At 42.5% G+C, this 18225-nt stretch overlaps 1 long non-coding RNA gene across 1 annotated transcript in view; it reads left to right on the top strand.

Annotated features, from left to right (window-relative positions):
- The window catches only part of LOC140847993 (uncharacterized), a 35839-nt gene extending 18990 nt beyond the window's left edge, over positions 1-16849 (top strand). The window contains exons 2-3 of the long non-coding RNA XR_012128400.1: positions 12996-13078; positions 16200-16849. This is a non-coding gene — a long non-coding RNA (uncharacterized lncRNA). The remainder of the gene's footprint in view (positions 1-12995; positions 13079-16199) is intronic.
- Positions 16850-18225: the final 1376 nt, after the last annotated feature.

Genomic DNA, 18225 nt, shown 5'->3' with positions numbered 1-18225 from the left:
AGTTTACAGCCTCAATAATCTGGTTTAGTAAAGCACTATGTTCACTGGAAGCAGAATCCAGATTTTCTCCTACTTATCCAAATCCTGAAGTATGTGTTTCAGACATGAAATGTGTTTCCTCTTAAATGCTCTGTTGCCTGTTTCTAATGACATAATGAAGAAAGCCTCATTAGCCACTAAATGATAATTTTTTAATCAGGAAAATAATATATGTTCATAGTTAAATTTTCAAATAGTATTGAAAAGTAGAAAACAAAAAATAAAAATCCTCTCCTTCAGTCCAACTCCTTCGGGGTTATCACTGTTGATATTTTCTTGAATACTTGTGCAGAAATCTTCTATGAATGACAAACATATTGTTATGGCATGAATTATATCACCTGAAAAAGTTATCATGGAGTCCTAACCTCCAGTACCTTGGAATATGACTTTGCTTTGGAAAACCTGTCTTTATAGAGATAATCAAATGAAGTCATTAGGGTGAGCCTTAACCCAAATGACTGGTGTCCTTATAAAAAGGGGGAAATTTGAACCCAGAGACAGACAGGGAGAAAGCCATATGAAGATGAGATGAAAGCGTCATCGTGAGAACAGTGAGGGGTGATGACGCTCCTATAAGCCACGGCAGCCCAAAGATTGCCAACAAATACCCGAAGCAAGGGGAGAGGGGCACAGACAGATACCCCCGACAGCCCTCAGAAGGAACCAACCCTGCCAACATCTCGAGTTTGGACTTACAGTCTCCAGAACTGTGAGACAATAAATTTCTGTTGCATAAATCACTTCATTTGTAGGGTATTGTTAGAGCGGCCCTCACAAACTACTGCACATATAGAAATTGATATTGATGTAGATACAAGTATGTATTGTCTTACTGTCTTAATTGTCTTATTGTTGTATAATTGTCTTACTTACCATTTCATTTCTTTGTGAATCGCAGTTCATTCTGGCCCCCACTTTACATCTGTCTGGCTTCAGTAGCTCTATGCCTGTTTTTTTCCCAATGTACTGACAGTTGAGATTTCAATGATGCTGTTATCTTTATAAATCCTTCCACACTTAAGAGCATATGCATCCCTGGCTCTGAATATATGGCCTCTGTTTTGTAGTTTTTCATGATCTGCTGATGTTCAGTAGACACCAGGTACTGCACTGATGTTTCAGAAGATGCAGAGATGAGTAAAATGAGCAGATGCTATGCAGCATTCTGCTTGAAGTGAAAAGAGATCCCAGAGAAAGAGCACAGCCAGGATGAAATATTACATTCATGATCCAAGTACCATCTCTTAAAGTGACACAGTAGGTCAAGGAGACTAGAAAAATGTAAATATCAGCCCATCAGATTTAGGGGACATTTCCCATTAAGATCATCAAGTTTATTTTCTTTGATTTTATATGTAACAAGCAACCTTTCCATTTTAATGAAGTTTCCCATACAGGCTTTCCCTTTGGAGAAGCTTGCCCGATGGCCTCACCTAATACATTTGCTCACCACTTATCCTTCATGCTAAGTTCAGGGCCTGCCTCACAGTGTGCACTCATTAAATATTTGTTGAATTGACTAAATATTATGAATAGTCAATAAATAATATTGTGTGCCTCCTGTGAGTTGGAAATTGGGCTAAGCAACTTTGTATGCCAAAAGTTAAGATTTCTCATAGTAAATTAGCAATTTGACATTCTGATTAATTAGTCACTGATCTATGAATCAAGTTAAATGGGTTAAAACCCTGAGAATCTCATACCATCATTCCAGATAAAATCTAGTTCCTGAATTTGTACACCAAGGCTTAGATGCTTCTGTAAGTCTTCAGGAACTTCGAAAAGCCCTATTGAGCATTTCTCCTCCCCTCCAAATTCTCTCATTTATTTATTATTACTCAATCAGCTGTTCATTCTGTTATTTCTCCAAGTCTTTATTTGATATTTCTTTCATGCTTTTATCAGACAGCAACCTACACCTAATGTGTTGGTTGCTAGTCTTGGGACTAAGTGAGGATTCCAAGATATTAAGGCAATTTTGTCTTCCAGGAGCTCAGACACAATATCCTCTTTAGAATGAAGGCTGGAAGTTATACCCTTTGTCTGTTTTGAAGGTAACATATAATACTGAGGGCTTCTGCTTCCCACCAGACTAGTTTCCAAATGAGGGGAAGACAGCACAGGAGGCGGGGCGCCTGATTCCTGGTTGTATCCTTTCCTATCTCCAAGCCAGATTCCAGGTTTTGGCATCCAAAACTCACAGTAATGGGAGAGATTCTGAAATTCATTCTATTGCAGAGAATTTTAATGGGGAATTCAGATCAATAAGTTAATTTTTTTTTTCAATCATGAAAGGGAAACTGTTTTGGTAGCTATACTGACGTGATCTCTATCATGCTCATTGTGCCATAGTGTTTTCAGAAGCTATTTAGGGCTACATTTCTCACTTTATAATTATCAAGATATCAGATAAGCACTGAGCTGCTCCACTATACCACTGACTCTGTAACTGTAGCACTGAGTGTGTGGTGCCCCACTCACCGGACAAGAGACTGGAGCCAGCCCACACTCATATGTTCGATGTGGTTTTGTAGGAAGAGCCCCAGCTGAACACCTCTGTATGGTGACTGTTGTGGACCCATCCATGCATCTTCATTAATTTCAGGGTTTTCAAGACCGGGGTGCAGTCCAATGAAGTCTTTAAAGAAATGCAGCAGTTGACAGAACATTGATGACTTATACCTACATTAAACTAACATTTATTGAGTGCTTATTACATGTACTAGGCACTTCCACAAACATTAGCTTGATTACTTCTAAAACCAATACATTGAAATAGTAATGTATTGAATAACCTCATTTTTATAGATGAGAAAATAGAAGTTCAGAAGCTGAAGGAGCTGTCCCAAGATCAGAAAGCCATTACATACTGGCACCATGCCTGAATATCATATATATGCTTCCGCCTTTCCATTACTAGTGAAGACAATGCACTTCGGGTTTCTTTGCTTCCCTTCCCACTCCCCTTTCTTCTTCCCTATCTGCGTTGCTCCTTCCTTCTCTGTTGCATCCTTTCAGTCACCTTTCTCCATTTTTTCTTTTGAGTGTCTACTCCGTGTCACTGTCTTGAGACTTGGAAACGCAGAGGTAAATCTGAGGCCCTCATGAGAAGCAGAGGGGACAGGGAAGGCGAGATACTCACTGAGACACATGAGCCTGACATTCAGCGGCAAGAAATGGGACAAGAAATATAAATGCTTCATGAAACCACTCACACTTTTAGGGCCATCCAGAAAGCCTGTCCAGAGCGAGAAGAGAACCAAGAGAAGAGGGGCCTGGGAAACACTGGCCTTTGTGAGGATTTGTGGAAACTGAGGAGCCTCTGACCCCTTCAGAGGCAGAAAGGACCTGAGAAACAAAAAGCGAAGTGGAAGCTGTTTGTGTCATTGGAAGTGTCATGAGGTTCAGCAAGGTTAAATCATGTGGCTGAGCTCCCGTGGCTGGAGAGGGGAAGAGTCACACATGAATGTCACCGTTGGAAAGAACACTGTTTCCATTCATGTCTCCACATGGAGGGACATCAATTAGCGTCTTTCCCTCTCTCTTAGACACTCCATCTGGGGATGGAGGGGTGGTATTTTATTGGTGATTTTGGAAGAGAAACGGGGCCTTGCATAGTGCCCTTGTCTTTGGGAGCTGCTGCCAGAATGCTGCCAACACTGCCCCCCACCCCCCGCCCCAGTTTCTTGTTTCCTTTGGGCTCTCATGTGATCTTAGCAGCAAACGCCTTATCCTGGAGGAAGGAGATCTGAGGTAGAGCAGAATTGCAATGAAGGCATCTGCCCAGTCCTAGTTCCGGGGCTTAACAGAAGGAAACAGTGTAGCTGTATGTGTAAGCTGCATTTCTGCATCAGCTTTATCTGTATTCAATCTGGCATTTTGTCCCTCATTTACCTGACTCTTCTCTGACTCTCTTTCAGTGGAGCCTCGTACTGGATGAGAAAGACTCTCCTGGTGCTCACAAGCTTTCTTTCTGCACCCAGGCAAGCGCCTGCTGATGCGGTTTGGGTCTCCTTCAATTTCAGTAGTCACAGAAACTTCCCTCTTATTAACAAGCAGCCAAGAATGTATTTCAAAACTACAGGCAGACATCAAAATGGACAACTTATTTTTGGCTTTGGTGCAATGTAAAAATGAGGACTGCCTATAATTTGGGAAGCCATGTCTTCTCAGCTGGTTGCAGCGTCTGAAGTTCCCTCTTTCCCATTTTCAAAGGGACATGTTAGCACTTCTCAGTGGAAGTTTCTACATCATATGCAAGCTAGGGATTGGAGGAATAGGATGTCAGGAATTCTCCCCCACCCCCTCCCAAAAATATATATATATATATCACTTACTTAGTACTTCTTGGATGGCAGGGACTATTCTAAGGGCTTTACATATATTAATTTATACAAGCCTCATGTCAGTCTCATCTTGCAAATGGGGAAACTAAGGCATAGGGAGATTAAGTGACTTGCCCAAGGTCACAAGGTCCAGGGAATGGCATAAGTGGGACCCGGCCTTAGTTGATCAGCATCCATGCTCTTAGCCAGTCTCTGGCCCTCCCCTGCTATACCTACTTCACCTACTTTACCATCTTCCTTAGGTCAGGACACCATAGCCACACCTCTCCTATGTAATAGCCACAAAACACAAACTTGAGTGGGCAAACAGCCCCCATGTTAGCCTGTCTCAAGTCAGTCTTGGGTGGTTTGAAACGTGTGCGGCACTAGAGGAATGCAGGGGTGGCTGTGATCACAAGGACATGCGGCGAGGACGCCCACTCTGTGCCAGGCACTGGTCCCGGGCCTTCCCTTGGGGTGTGGTTTCCCGTGGATGGAACAGACTCACCCAGTCGTAGGAGAATGGCTTCAGAGTGTGAGAGGGAGGGTCTTTCTCTCCCTTCAGGGGCCTGGGGGGCTTGAATCACAAGAGAGGATGGTTCTGTCACAGCGTGCTGTTGAGTTTGGAAATGCTTTCCGACCCCGCAGTGTTAGATGGGCAGTGCGCTTTGGGAGAACGGCCGAGAGCCCGAGAGCGTGTTTCGGCGACGGCGGCTGGTGGACTGCAAGTCTGCGATACGGGAACCGACCCAAGAGGTGGGAGCGGCAGGCAAGGCTTCCCTAGCAGCGTACCTCCAGGGGAGAGAGACTCTTCATCTCAACAAGCGTTCCTTCTGCACCCAGGCCAGCGCCTGCTGATGGTAGCAGCTGCACCGAGCTCGGCCCCTCCTTGGTGTGAATGATGGGAGATCGGCGACGCGTGGCAGCCCTCGGAGATGCCTGCGGGGTGAACGCGCCAAGGAGGCCAGATGGCATTCACCCTGAAACAGTAACAGCTGCAGCCACGTTGAAGTCCTCCAGCCGCGTGTAAGACTGAGCAGCTCTTTTCTTCGCAAGACCAGGGCTAAATATTTGGATTGAGGAAGGCCTGAAGGGAAGTGGGGACCTGGGGGAGGTCGGAACTTCTCATGATGACAAGATGAGGGCTGGGGTTGTGGAGGTTAATTTAACTTAAATATTGCAACAGCTGGTTTGAAGTTATTTTACAGCCTACATGGATGAAGAGGGAAGTGTACACACACATCATTGCATTTAGTCTTCAGAGTATTCCCTGAGGTCACATTATTATCTACATTTTGTGGATGAAGAAATGGAAGCTGAAACAGATTAAGTGACATGCCCAAGGTCATATTGTTGGCAGGCAAGTGGACACCAGTTTGGCCCGGAAAATGTGTTTTTACAAGTCATGGCATTTCTTCTTAAGACCGAAGCATGAAGGTGCTAGTGTAAGACTGTGAGTGCCTAATCTTACCCGCATGAGGTATCCGCCCCGCAGGGCCATCTGATAACCAGAAGGAGCATGTGGCTTGGCAAAGAGACCCTATTGTTACTGTGTTTTGTAACAGGCATCATTAGGGCAGAGGAGGATGGCCTAAGAGGAGGGATGGCTTTGGTCCACTGTCTGGCAAACATTCCTCTCTCCTTACCCTTTTTATAATGCTCAGGCCAAGTCCAGTTAGGCTACCATGGTATAGTGAAGGATCGCTTCCTAAAGGCAGCAGGTTGCAGGGACACTGGCCAAGTGTGTTCCCAGACTTATCTCCGAGTTTTCCCAGAGGAGAAGCACTGAAATTATATGAGGCATGGTTTCTGAACTTGAACTTGTAACAGTCCTATAGTTTAGTGACTCTTTTAAATACCTTCCTCAGCATAGACTCCCTTTTGAGAAAAGTGGCTGCACATAACCACTTCCTTTAGTGTTTACCAACTTAAATGCCTCCAGGGATCAGGCTTGAAGTAAGTGAGTGAAGCCACTTGACAGTAGGGACATTTAGGGACTATGTTAAACTATAGAGATCAGGGGCCTTTTGAACGGATCAGTTGCTGGTTAGTACTGGTTGACTGTGGCTAGTGCTTCCAGTTTTTCAAGGAAAACTGAAAATCTGGATTTTCTCATGAAATCTCCTCACTTAAAACTGTTAAAAAATTCCACAGAGGTTCAGTACTGTACTGGCAGCACTGTGCCTCTTTGCACCGATTGGAGACGAAATGGCTGGAGTGATGGCAGCCCTCTTTAGCTAATCCCCAGAAATTACCTGGTCCTGGTAAACGACCTCCTCCACAGGGAAATCATATACCAGAAAGTGACTTCAGTTCAATCTGGTCTTTACTGTTGGGGAATTGGAACAGGAGACACAAGGAGAGTTAAGTTGTAATAACCAGAGAGGAAGAAGCAGAGCCTGAGACTCACCAAGAAACATTAAAGGCAGAGAGTTTAAATTGGGTGCTTGCTGCTGAGAAGCTGATCGCAAGTCAGACTGGCTATCATTTTTGCTGTGTACAGTGGCTTGCTGGAGCTAAAGTTGTTTACTGAATGAATGTCACGGTTTTCTTAATGTCCCATTTTATCTTTACAGTAAAACTCATTGACTAAGGTAAAACAAGTATGTCTGGGAATCTCATAATTCCCGAGATGCTGGTCAGTGCAGGAATCTGTGGGCTGATACATGTCATTTGATTATAGTAGACACTCCTTCCTCACACTGATGGACTCTGGGGACCATGTGACCCTGACCCTTCTGCTGACTGGATAAGCAGGGGACACTTATCCCGAGTTGAGCCAACCAGATGCTATACCCTGTGAGTTTGAAATCATATTAGTTCATTCATGATGAAAGCTTGAAGAGGGGATGTATGCTCAGATGCTCAGGACTTGAGGCTCTTGTGAGGTAGGCCTTTCCAGAAAAATTCATCAACATACCTTCCAAGGTCCCTCCAGAGGTGGCTTCTGCTTGGCTTCTAGCCTCAGCCCTCACCAATCTCCCTGGCACTCTCTGCTCCGGGCATTTCCGCCTTCTTTCTATCTGCAGGATGCTGTGATCAGCATTGCCTCACAGCTTCTGCATGTGCAATTCTAACTTCCTGGTGATTGGTGAGCTCCTATACAGTCTTTCAGATCTCAGCTCAAATGTCATTTCTCCAGAGAGAGGTATTCTTAAAGTTAGATCAGAGCCCTGTCATTTTCCCCTCCCCATTCATTGCACACTCCTGGGCTCCATACAGTTTCTGTTTCTGCGTAACAGCTCACTGTGGCCCTGCATTGTGGCTTTTCTTCCTGCATTCTTACCTCATCACTAAGGTGGTTAAATGCATTGCTCAGGGGTCAGATACTTTGGTTTTAAATTCTGACTCTGCTATTTAGTAGGAATGTGATTTTGAGCATTTCACTTAACCTCTCTTAGTCTGTTCAGCTATGAAACTTATACTTGCCCTCAATTTATACTTGCAAAGACTGATGCTTTTTGGAATGTCAATTTAAATGTCTATATTCTTAGTGTTTCTTTCTGCTATTGAGGTAAAATAAAGGAGGGGCTGAGCTCAACATCTCAAGAAAATGATGGTGCATCAGAAGGAGAAAGAGAGTCTTTCCTTGTTTTTGTATTTCAAAAGTCGAGGCATTCCAAGGGAAACTGAGAGGGTGTGTATGAACAGACTACCCCAGATTTTTTGGGGACAATGTAAATAAAGAATGAGATATAAGCAGCCTTACTGAATTTCTGTGTGGCAGGAGAATAAAGAATGATCCCGGTTGCTTAGGAAGTTGGCCAGGAGTAAGCCTGTGGTCAAGAATGGAGATGACACATTCCAACTGTGAGTGAATCAATGGCTGAAAACCAGGAGGGAGGACTCAGGAGGGACCCGGCTCAACAGATGGCTGGAGGTCAAATAGCACCAGCACACATGCCAACAGTGCCTTAGCTCCCTATAAACTCCTCCCGGATTACAGGTCACCCCTTAAAAAGGAGAGGGACCCCTCAACTGCCTTAAGATTAAACCTCCAGTAATAAGGGAACTTAAAATAGCAATGAAGTTCAGAAATTAAAGCAAGCATATTTCTCATACATATTAGCTTGGGGACTAACATTCTTAGATGTTTTCTAAAGAAGAATATATAATGAAGCTGTTTCACATCCTTTGATAAGGACCACATCCTCTTCTCTGTAGTTGACAATAGCTGCCTGACCATGTGCAGGTCTCCTCAGTGATGGCAAGGGTGATGGGTGGCTGTACCTTATCAACAATAATGATGACTCTGGTGAGGAAAGCCATTTGGGACCACTTACCTGGGAAAATGACTGGGTTTGTAGGAGGCACTTAAGGGTTTATGAACTCCTTAGAGGTAAGGTATCCTTGGGCCATGAGGCTTTGGAGAGAGAGGCAGGACCTTTAAGTGGATTGAGTTTCATGATATAGAGTCCTGTTGGGTGTTCTGACTAATTTCCTATAGGATTTGCTTAGCATTTTTATTTTAGGAGAGCATTGTTAGAGATTTGGCACTGTGTGTAAGGGTTGGGGGGCTTAGAGGCAAGGCTGGGTGTCTGTGTTTAAAAATCATGGGATTGATACAAGTGGAGAAATTTTGATTATATTTTTGCTGCATTCATAGACTGAGGATGGTGAGATTTCTGCTTTGTAGTGAATCCAGATGAGAGCTGAATCATTTTAAAGATAAACTCATATGACATAGAAAACAAGAAATGGAAAACATATTATATGGGAGATGGCTGTAGGATCTGGGCAAATTTACCCAGAAGAAAGAAAGCTCCAGGTGATACAATTGTGAGCTTTAAGTATTCAAAACCCTGTCACTTGGAAGAGGGATTGCACTTACTCAATCAGGACCCAGGCCAGATCTAGGATCAGTAGGTAGGAGTTATAGAACGACAACTTTTAATTCGCTCCATAGAATAGTTGATTCAAACAGAGTTGTCTAAAGATTGGATGGGCTGAGTTCATGGTCAGATAAGGAATTCAAGCATAGATTAGCAGGAATATTACAGAAACAGGAGGGGCAGTGTAGTAGTTAAGACTCAGAGGTGAAATTGGGTTCCAGTTTTGGCACTTACCAAAATAGGACATATCATAACAAGGTGCTTCATTTTTCTGCTTCAGTTTTGTAATCTTTAAAATGGAGATAATATTGTCTGCTTTACAAGTGCTGGCAAAGATTAAGTTGAAAAATTAACTTTAGTCCTTAGTTGTCTAGAGAAGGGATTTGTGTGTACGTGTGTGTGTGTGTGTGTGTGTGTGTGTGTGTGTGTGTGTGTGTGTGTGTATGTATGTGTGGCATTTCTGACCTGAACTATGGCATCTTCATATCCTGAAGTTCTTTGATTCTAAAGGCTTTGGTAGACAAAAGTTGAAAGAATGCTCTATTCTTCCGCATTCCTTAGGTACTCTGCAATATTTCAAAATGAGCTTCAGAGTCTTTGATATTGCTCTAGTTGCTTGTGAAATTGTTTGTTTTAATGTGGCTTTCTGCAATCAAAAAATTCCATTTTTAACAGGTGGGAAATATTTGACGTTTATTCTAATGCCATCCAAGAAAACGCCCCTCACTTTGCTGGCGTGAAATGAGGTATGAGGGTTTTTCACTGAGGAGTTGAAAAAGACAGAGAAGGATGAACAATCACAATTTGTTCCCTTGGCTAATAGCATGATTTGATTGTGTTTACATGTCAGACTTGTGTTCAGGGACCTTTGAGCCTCTGTGCACGTTTATCAAATTGCAGACAGCACCACTTACGCATGGCTGGTGATAGAGTGCTTCCACACAGCTGAGCAGCTCTCCCAGTAGCAGGTGATTATTTCCCAAGATAAAAGCTGCCTACCTGATGCCAAAGCAATTCATCAATTCAATGACAAAAAAAAGTCAGACATAAACCATTCTCTTGGTGTCGTGTAGGGCTAACAATTGGTTGATTGACTGGGTTTTGGCCCAAACACAGCCCAAAACAAACCTAAAGCGGCATGAAGTGTTTATGGGAATTTTCATTATAATGCAGTTATTTCTGCTGAACTTTTTATGGTTTCCAATTTGTTCCCAACTTAACTGGGGGTTGAGGTTAAGTGGTCATATCATCACTAAGGGTAAAGGGTTTGTTTGCTAACAGGAAAAGTGGTTTTCCTTTCCGGTTTGATGGCGCTGTGCAGTTTTCAGTGATAACTTCTCTGGGCAGGGGAGGTTTGGTTTGTAAAGGAAGAAACTCTACCCTTGGAAGATACCAATACACTGCAGAGCAGACGTCTCAAAGTCTAAGAGCAACCGCTGTTTGACTTTTGTTTTTCTTGCCACAGATAAGGTGGAGTAGAATAACCCTCAGCTCTGAAGTCAGAAAGAATTCATTTGTTCATTTATTTAGCATATTATCGAGCTCCTTTTATGTTTGGCTCTGGGGATTCAGCAACAGACAGACAAGCTACCTGCTCTACAGACATGACAATTTAGTAGGACGGTGGAGCCGAGGGACCAGACAATATACATATGCATATTTTCAAACCCCAGCCTCTGCATTTCCTACTTTTTGTGAACTAGGGAAAGTTCCAAACTTACTCAGTGTGCCTCACACACAGCAAAACAATACTCTTCCCGCTTTCCCTACTCCCTACCCTTCAGGACCCTAGAAAAACAACAAACTGTCTGCTTCTCACTTTTAGCTGACATCTTTCTTAAGGCCAGGAAAATGAAGATTCTTGTCGTACCTATGAACTGTATGTAGATGGACTGAGAATGAGTTGGTTTATTATCTCATGTTCCTGTGAGCGTCTGTCTTTTAAGTCCTACAGCTAACCGATCTCTTTTTTCTCTCCATTTTGCCTTGCCAAAGAGAATACTTACACATGAACTATTTTCAAAGCATAAATGTTATTTTTTAAAAGCTCTGGTGCAAAGAGCTTGCCTTGACTGCAGATTTATTCTACTTTTTACTGAGTTTCTACCGATTAAGGTGTTTTCAAAAAGCGATGAAGGGAAGTGGTTCTTAGGATCACAGTCTGAGAGGTCAAGGTTGTTTCGGCCCCGTTGGGATGGCTGTGCAGTTGTCTGGTTAGAGACTGGGACTTAGAAGAAGAGATGGTGAATTTGTTAATAGGGTAAATCAGTATTAATTAAGAATTATAATTTTATGTGCAAATACAATTTATAATGGATAAAAAAAGTAGTCTATAATGATGTTTCTCAAATAAAATATGTAGAGTTCCAAACAGTTGAATTGAAACAAGTATTTGTATTATATAAGCCCATTGGGAGATTGAGGAAATGATATGATATAAATTGAATATCCCATTCACTCTCTCCCACTCCCCTTCCATTGTGCCAGGTACTTAAGTGCAGATTTCATGTGAAATACCAAAATCTTCCTTGTGGAAAACTGAGTAAATTTATCTTATATGGCAGAACAAATATTTTAAAATATTAAGAAATCTCCCACTCTCCCCAAAAGATGCTTGCATTGCTCTGATAGCTCTTTACTTGTGCTAATTGGACAAAGTGTCCAAAGGAAATCTGGAAAAGCCTGGAAGAGACAAGTGGGATTTTCACCAAAAAGGTAGAGAGTTATTGTCAGGAGGTGGAAAGAAAACCAGAAAGAATGAAGGAACTAGAAGGTCTCTTGGGAGAAATCTTGAGAGCTTGGAGGTGGATTGGAAAAAGATTTTGTGGGTAGCTGCCATATATGAGATGCATAGACATAAAGAATGGTGAAGGAAAGAAAGAGGCTGTTAAGAAGTTTGACTCTGCATTATAAATGTAATTTACTCGTGACCTTCTTTAGGAAGATATAGTAAGGGTGTAAATTACATTCCAATTATTGTGGCTGCTCTGTAGGTTTTTGTGTTCTGTTTTGTTTGCATGCCATACACTGAAGAATTAGAACCTCAGAATGGCTTTATGAAGTTTAACTTTGAATAAAGCCCTTAAGCCATTCTGACATTTTTGTGCCTGAAACTCTGTTTCTCCTTAAGACATTTCTTCAGTCTTGGGAAAAAATAGCTGAAAAATCCAGGGCTATGAAGTTAGACAGATCTGGGTTTGAATCTTAACTCCTAGAGCAAGTCATATCTCCTCTACGGCTTCAGTTTCCTCATCTATAGGATGGGTTAAGAGTGCTTACACTGTAGGGCTCTTGTAATCACTGGGATAAAGGGGCTGAGTCCCTTTAGGAAACAGCTCATCAAATTAGGAAGCTTTGAGGGAAGTATACTAGCAGGAATATTTTTTAAAATATATAGACAGGGTGTAAGAAAACCACAAAAGACAATGCAACACTCAGGCTACCCCCTTCAGGCCTGAAGGTCTGAACAGGGGTGTTTCCTGGATGTGGAGACAGAGAAGGCTTGTCGAGAGAGCTGCCAGAGAAATGTGGAGACCCCGTGTGGAGAGGTGCCCCACAACCTAGGTGGGGCTGGGAAATGAAGAGTGCAGCTTCCCTCCCTCTCTCCTTTTATCCCTCCAATTCCTTCGGGAGCCTTTATTGGCCAAACCCACCTTGAAGTCTTTTGGTGGGAGTCCATTAAGGTCACAAGAGGTGAGCTGTGGAGAAGAGCGGAGAGGGATGGAGAGTGGCTCTGGGGGCAAACCGAACATGTCCATCATGCTCAGTGATTTCTTTCTTTCTTCTTTCCCAATAGCGTGGACAAGAGGGTATCTTTCCCATGGAAGAATAAATGTGCTGTAGAGGTGTTGCTATTCTCTGAAAGATGATACCTTACAGGTGAGTTGTGCAGATCATGACACAACACAGACAAAGCTCTGGGGTTGGAAACGAACAGGTATCAATCTTTGAAAGGACAGCGGGAGAAGCACAGCTGGTCTAGCGGCTGACTCTCTCCATGAGAGTGAGTGACGCAGAGAGCTCGCTATGTTGGTCGGAGATAAACAGGAGCTCTTGTTTCAACAGTGGCTTTTCAAGTCTGCCTGTTGGCACAATGCTCAGTCTGGCTGAGGGTGTCATATAAACAGGGCACATGCCCAAGCATGTAGGCAAGTCACTACATTTTCAGCCAGTAGCCCATGAGCCACAGCTAGCTGACAAAGATGATGGCAGGGCATCCTTTCGGATAACACACCGTGGACCACTTGTATGTTTTCAAACTACTACATAAATGAGCTGAAGACCACCTCTGGAAAAGAATTCTTTGTCATCGCTGGTGGTGCAGATTTTTGATTCATTCCACTTGAATCAAGCTTCTGAACTTTGGATAAAAACCTTTTCTAAAAAAAAAAAATTCTGTTTTACCTCTCACAGTGGGCTGAATGGTGACTTCTCAAAAGCTATATCCATGTTCTAATCCCCAGAACCTGTGAATGTGACCTTATTTGGAAAAAAAGTCTTTGCAGATATAATTAAGTTAAGAATATTGAGGTAAGGAGATTATGTTGGATTATCTGGGTAGACCCACAGTCCAAAGCCATGTGTCCTTATTGGAGACATATAGGCAACAGGCACAATGGGATGTCTATGTGAAAAGGGGGGGGAAGATTGGTGTGCTGTGCCCACAAGCCAAGGAAGCCAGCTACCACTTGGGGCTGGAAGAGGCTTTGAATGGATTCTCCCTCAGAGCCTTTGCAGGGGGTATGACCCTGGCCGTAGACCTCTGGGCTCCAGAATTATGAAAGAATAAATTTCCATTGTTGTAAGCCGACAAGTTTTCGGTATTTTTTCAGTGGCCCTGGAACCTAATATACCTCCTGTGAAACCATCTGTTTTGATGCCTTGACAACAAAGTATACTGAGTTCTATCAGCCTAAAGAATTGTAGAAATGGTGCAGAATATGAACATCTTAGAATATATTTTTTTGAAGTTTATGAGAAGTCATCTCAAATCCTGGAAGGCTGTGCTATCTAATTTACACTTTAAGCACTTGCAAGGAAGCATCATTAATTTGAAAGAGAGGAGAAGGGATATAATTGGAGGAAGCAATCATGTGTCTTAGATTCTAGTACTGGCTTTACTCCTCACTGGCTATTTGACCTTGGAAAATTCATTCAAGCACTCCAAGCCTAGATTTTTCTATCTCTAAAACACTTGTCCCACTTAATTTGTAGGGTTAGCAGAAAGATTAAATTATACAAGGTGCTTTGAAATAGTAGAGTGCTTTCTTTTCTTTTTTTCAGGTGTAAGTAAATTTTAAACTATTAAACTACAAAATCTTATACATTTCATTATTCATAATTAACTATTGAGTTATATTAGATCCTACTACCTCAGCATTGGCAATGATTTGGAAAAGGGATACGTGGGGGGCAGGAAATCGGGGTTTAGTCCTGGCTCTGTCATGAAGTAACCCTGGACAAGGTATTGAAACTCTTAGGGGTACAGTTTTCATATGTTCAAACAAGGAGTTGGATTGGTGTTGCTCCCATATCTCTAATTCTATAACATTTTAAGAAAATTATGAATAGCAGGATGGTTCTCTCGCTTAGTGAGCTTATTCCTTCTTATGGGTTAAATTTGCACTAAATCCTGTCAACCCTGAACTTGTCCGCCGAGCTCCAGATCGATATAACCAAGCATTTGGATGTCAGACAGCAGATCAGCTGAGATTGCCAAATCTCAGTAAAGGAAAGGCAAAACAAGATTTACTTAGAGTAAGAAAAAAAAAGAAGAAAAAGTAAGAGAATTTATTGGCTCACTCAACTGAAAAGTCTATGAATAGAGTTAGTTTTAACTACAGGTAGATTTATGGCTCAAATAATGTCAGCTAGATTTACTTTCTTTCCATCTCTCAGGTCTGTTTTGCATGGGGTTGGCTCTAGTCTGGGACTTTACGTGGCGCAATACTGCTATTGCATCACCTCCTAATTACGTGTATCAGGGGAAAGGGAAAACTTTTTCCCAGGATGTAGAGCAAGAATTTCATTGCATCTCCATGGGCCTGGCTGAAAGTCCACTTCTGAGCCCATCACCGTAACCAGAAGAAAGTCATTGTTTGGGTCATGTGACTTCTTTCTGAGCCACGGATATGGCCCTGCTGTGCTGGACCCAGTCAATTACAACATTTCAATAGTTTTCTGTACTGGTTATTAAACTGTGGGTAGCATTAAATTGGAAAAGTGGGAGTATTCACATAAAAAATTAGGGATTTATTTATTTATTTTGGAAAGCTGGTTTGCCAGCCCTGGTCACCCCCACTGGGGATAGCCCTGTTTAAACAGTGGGTGAGGGAGGGATCCCCCTCAAAAGAGAGGCTGTTATCAAAACAAGGAAAGAATAAATAGCAACAACAATCTAAAAAACAATTATTCACTAAACCTGGAAATTCAAACTCAAAATTTTCAATGTTGAACTTACTCTTGTTCTTCAATTTCATTTGTCTTGTGGATTTTCTATCTCGATTGGTAGCCATCATGCCAGTCAGACACTCATTTAAAATGTGACATTTAACTTCAAGATGCTTTTCTTTCTCTCATAACATGATTTTGCCTCCATACTCTTTTTCCAGTCCATCTCTTCCTGTGTTGCCACTGCCCATTACCCTGACTCAGACTTGTCTGATCTCCCCTGGACTATTTCAGGATTCTCCTAATTCGTCTGCCTGCCTTGAGTCTTTATTTCTCAAATCTATCCAGCATATTGCCACAAGGGTGACCCACCTTCAGTACATCTGACCAGGTTGTTACTTCAATCCTAGATCACTTTTCATTGCATGATGAGTAAGGTCTAATGTGCTAGCTTTAATACATGTTCACACATTCTTCACTGTATCTTCCTTTAAGAGGTGGACCTTAATTGTTTCCCCTTGAGGGTGGGCTTGATGAGTAGATTATAACGGAAGTGATGGTGTGTGACTTCCATGAGCAGGTCGTGAAAGGTATTTCGACTTCCTTCTAGCTCTGCCTCTCAGACGGCCCACTCTGGGGGAATCCGGTTGTCATTCTGTGAGAACATTCACGCAGCATGAAGGAGGGGTCCACACAGCAAACAACCGAGCCCTCCTGCCAACAACCATCTTGGAAGCAGATTCTCCAGCCCCAGTGAAGAGTTTAAGTGATTACAGTCCAGGCTGATGTGTTGATGGCAACCTCAGGAGAGACTCTAAACCAGAATAACCCATCCAAGTCACTCCCAAATTCCTAACCCATTGAATCTGTGAGAAAGCAACTGATTGTTATGCTAAGCTGCCAAATTCTAAGTGTAGCAATAGATATTTGGTCTCAGCCTAACACTTTCTCCCCCATTGTTGAATTTGCCACTTTTAAAAATGCATATGGGTCTGTCTGCCCTCTGTCTGAGCCTCCTGAGGGTAGGTACTGTAATTCACCAGTACACTGATATATCCCTGTGTAGTAATTATAAATCACAAAGATGGCTGCTACCATAGCTCCTATTCCAAGCACTTTTCTAGAGTCTTGCCACTTCCCCATCTAACAGGTCAAGTCTGTGTCTCCTCCCTTTGAAACTGGAGAGAACTTTGTGATTGTCTCAAACAATAGAGTAGAGCTGAAAAGATGCTATTTTGCTTCCTGAGATAAATCATAGAAAATGCCATGCACTGCTGCTTCTCTCTTTAGACTCCTGCTCTTGGAATCCAGCGACTGTGCTGTGAGGAAACCAGTCTGTATAAATATCCACATGGGCCCCAGCTCACAGCCAGAGCTGAGGTCTTAGACAGCAGCCAATGCCAACTAGCCATGTGAGTGAACCGTCCTGGAAATGGATCTTCCAGCCTCTAACTGAGTCTCCCACACCAATGCCGCATGGATCAGCGATGAACTGGCCCTGCTAAGCCCTGCTCAAATGGCAGATTTGTGATGAATGTAATGATTATGATTAGTTTGAGCCGCTAGGTTTTTGGCGTCATCTGTTATGCAGCAATGTATAACTGGAAGGTAGCATAAGATATCGGTGAAAAGCATAAGGAATTTGCGGTCTGAATTGATAGGAATTGATCTGGGTCCCACCTCTACTACACGTGAAGTGAATGACTTGAGTAAATCCATTTGATTCTGTGGGCTCAACTTCAAACGTGGGTAACACCTATATTACAGGTTTGTTGGGTTAATTAAATGAAATACTGGGGGAGAAAGATATACTTTAAGAAGGATAAGGAGAAGATCTAGCTTTAAATTCATGGGGGTTAATCCTTACTAATTAATTATATCTAATATTTATGGATCACATGCCATGTGCCAGACACATTCTAGATGTTTTACTCTTCCAAAAACTTTGTGATTTAGTTACTTTTAAAATCCTTCTTTACAGTGAGTAAATTGAGCCCCCAATAGCTTAAGAATATACTCAAAGTCATAATGGAATACTTAACTTGTACAGAATTATTTTTCTATGTCCACATGTCTCCCCAGGGCTGTTGGAGAGCAAGGAGTGTGTGTTTTGCTCACAACAGGCTTCCCCATCCCTGGCTCATAGCAGAAAGTAAGTTCGTATCTGCTGAGTGAGTGAACCTTCAGGCATTGACTCACATGTCAAAGTTTGTGTGTGTGTCTTGAAAAGACACAGATGGGAGTTATGGCATACTGGCTTTATCAGAGCAGGTCCACACAGCTGAGTGTGGAGTGTCCTGTGCCAGGACAGCTGGGAAGCATTAAGATCACATCCTTACATGATCAACCAGCCACTGTGACTCAGTCTGTAGTATGGTGATACTGTGGCTAATTTGCATGAGCTGTTTGGTTTCAGAAGCTTAGCAATGGCACAATAAAACCTTTATTAACAAGGCTACTCAGGGAATGGTGTATTCCAACTACTGAGAAGGACTAGAAAGCTCTTTTGTTTAAACCCTTTTGGAAAATATCTATAAAATGTGGTGGCCATCCATTCTGCCTTGCTAAGGACCATGCAAGTGGGTATGATTTGTGCCTTGAAATTGAAATAGCTGATCCGCAGTATCTTACCGTGG

The sequence above is a fragment of the Manis javanica genome, chromosome 2 (assembly GCF_040802235.1).
Source record: "Manis javanica isolate MJ-LG chromosome 2, MJ_LKY, whole genome shotgun sequence".
NCBI classification, from domain to species: Eukaryota; Metazoa; Chordata; class Mammalia; order Pholidota; family Manidae; genus Manis; species Manis javanica.
This window is presented reverse-complemented; position numbering and strand designations above follow the sequence as displayed.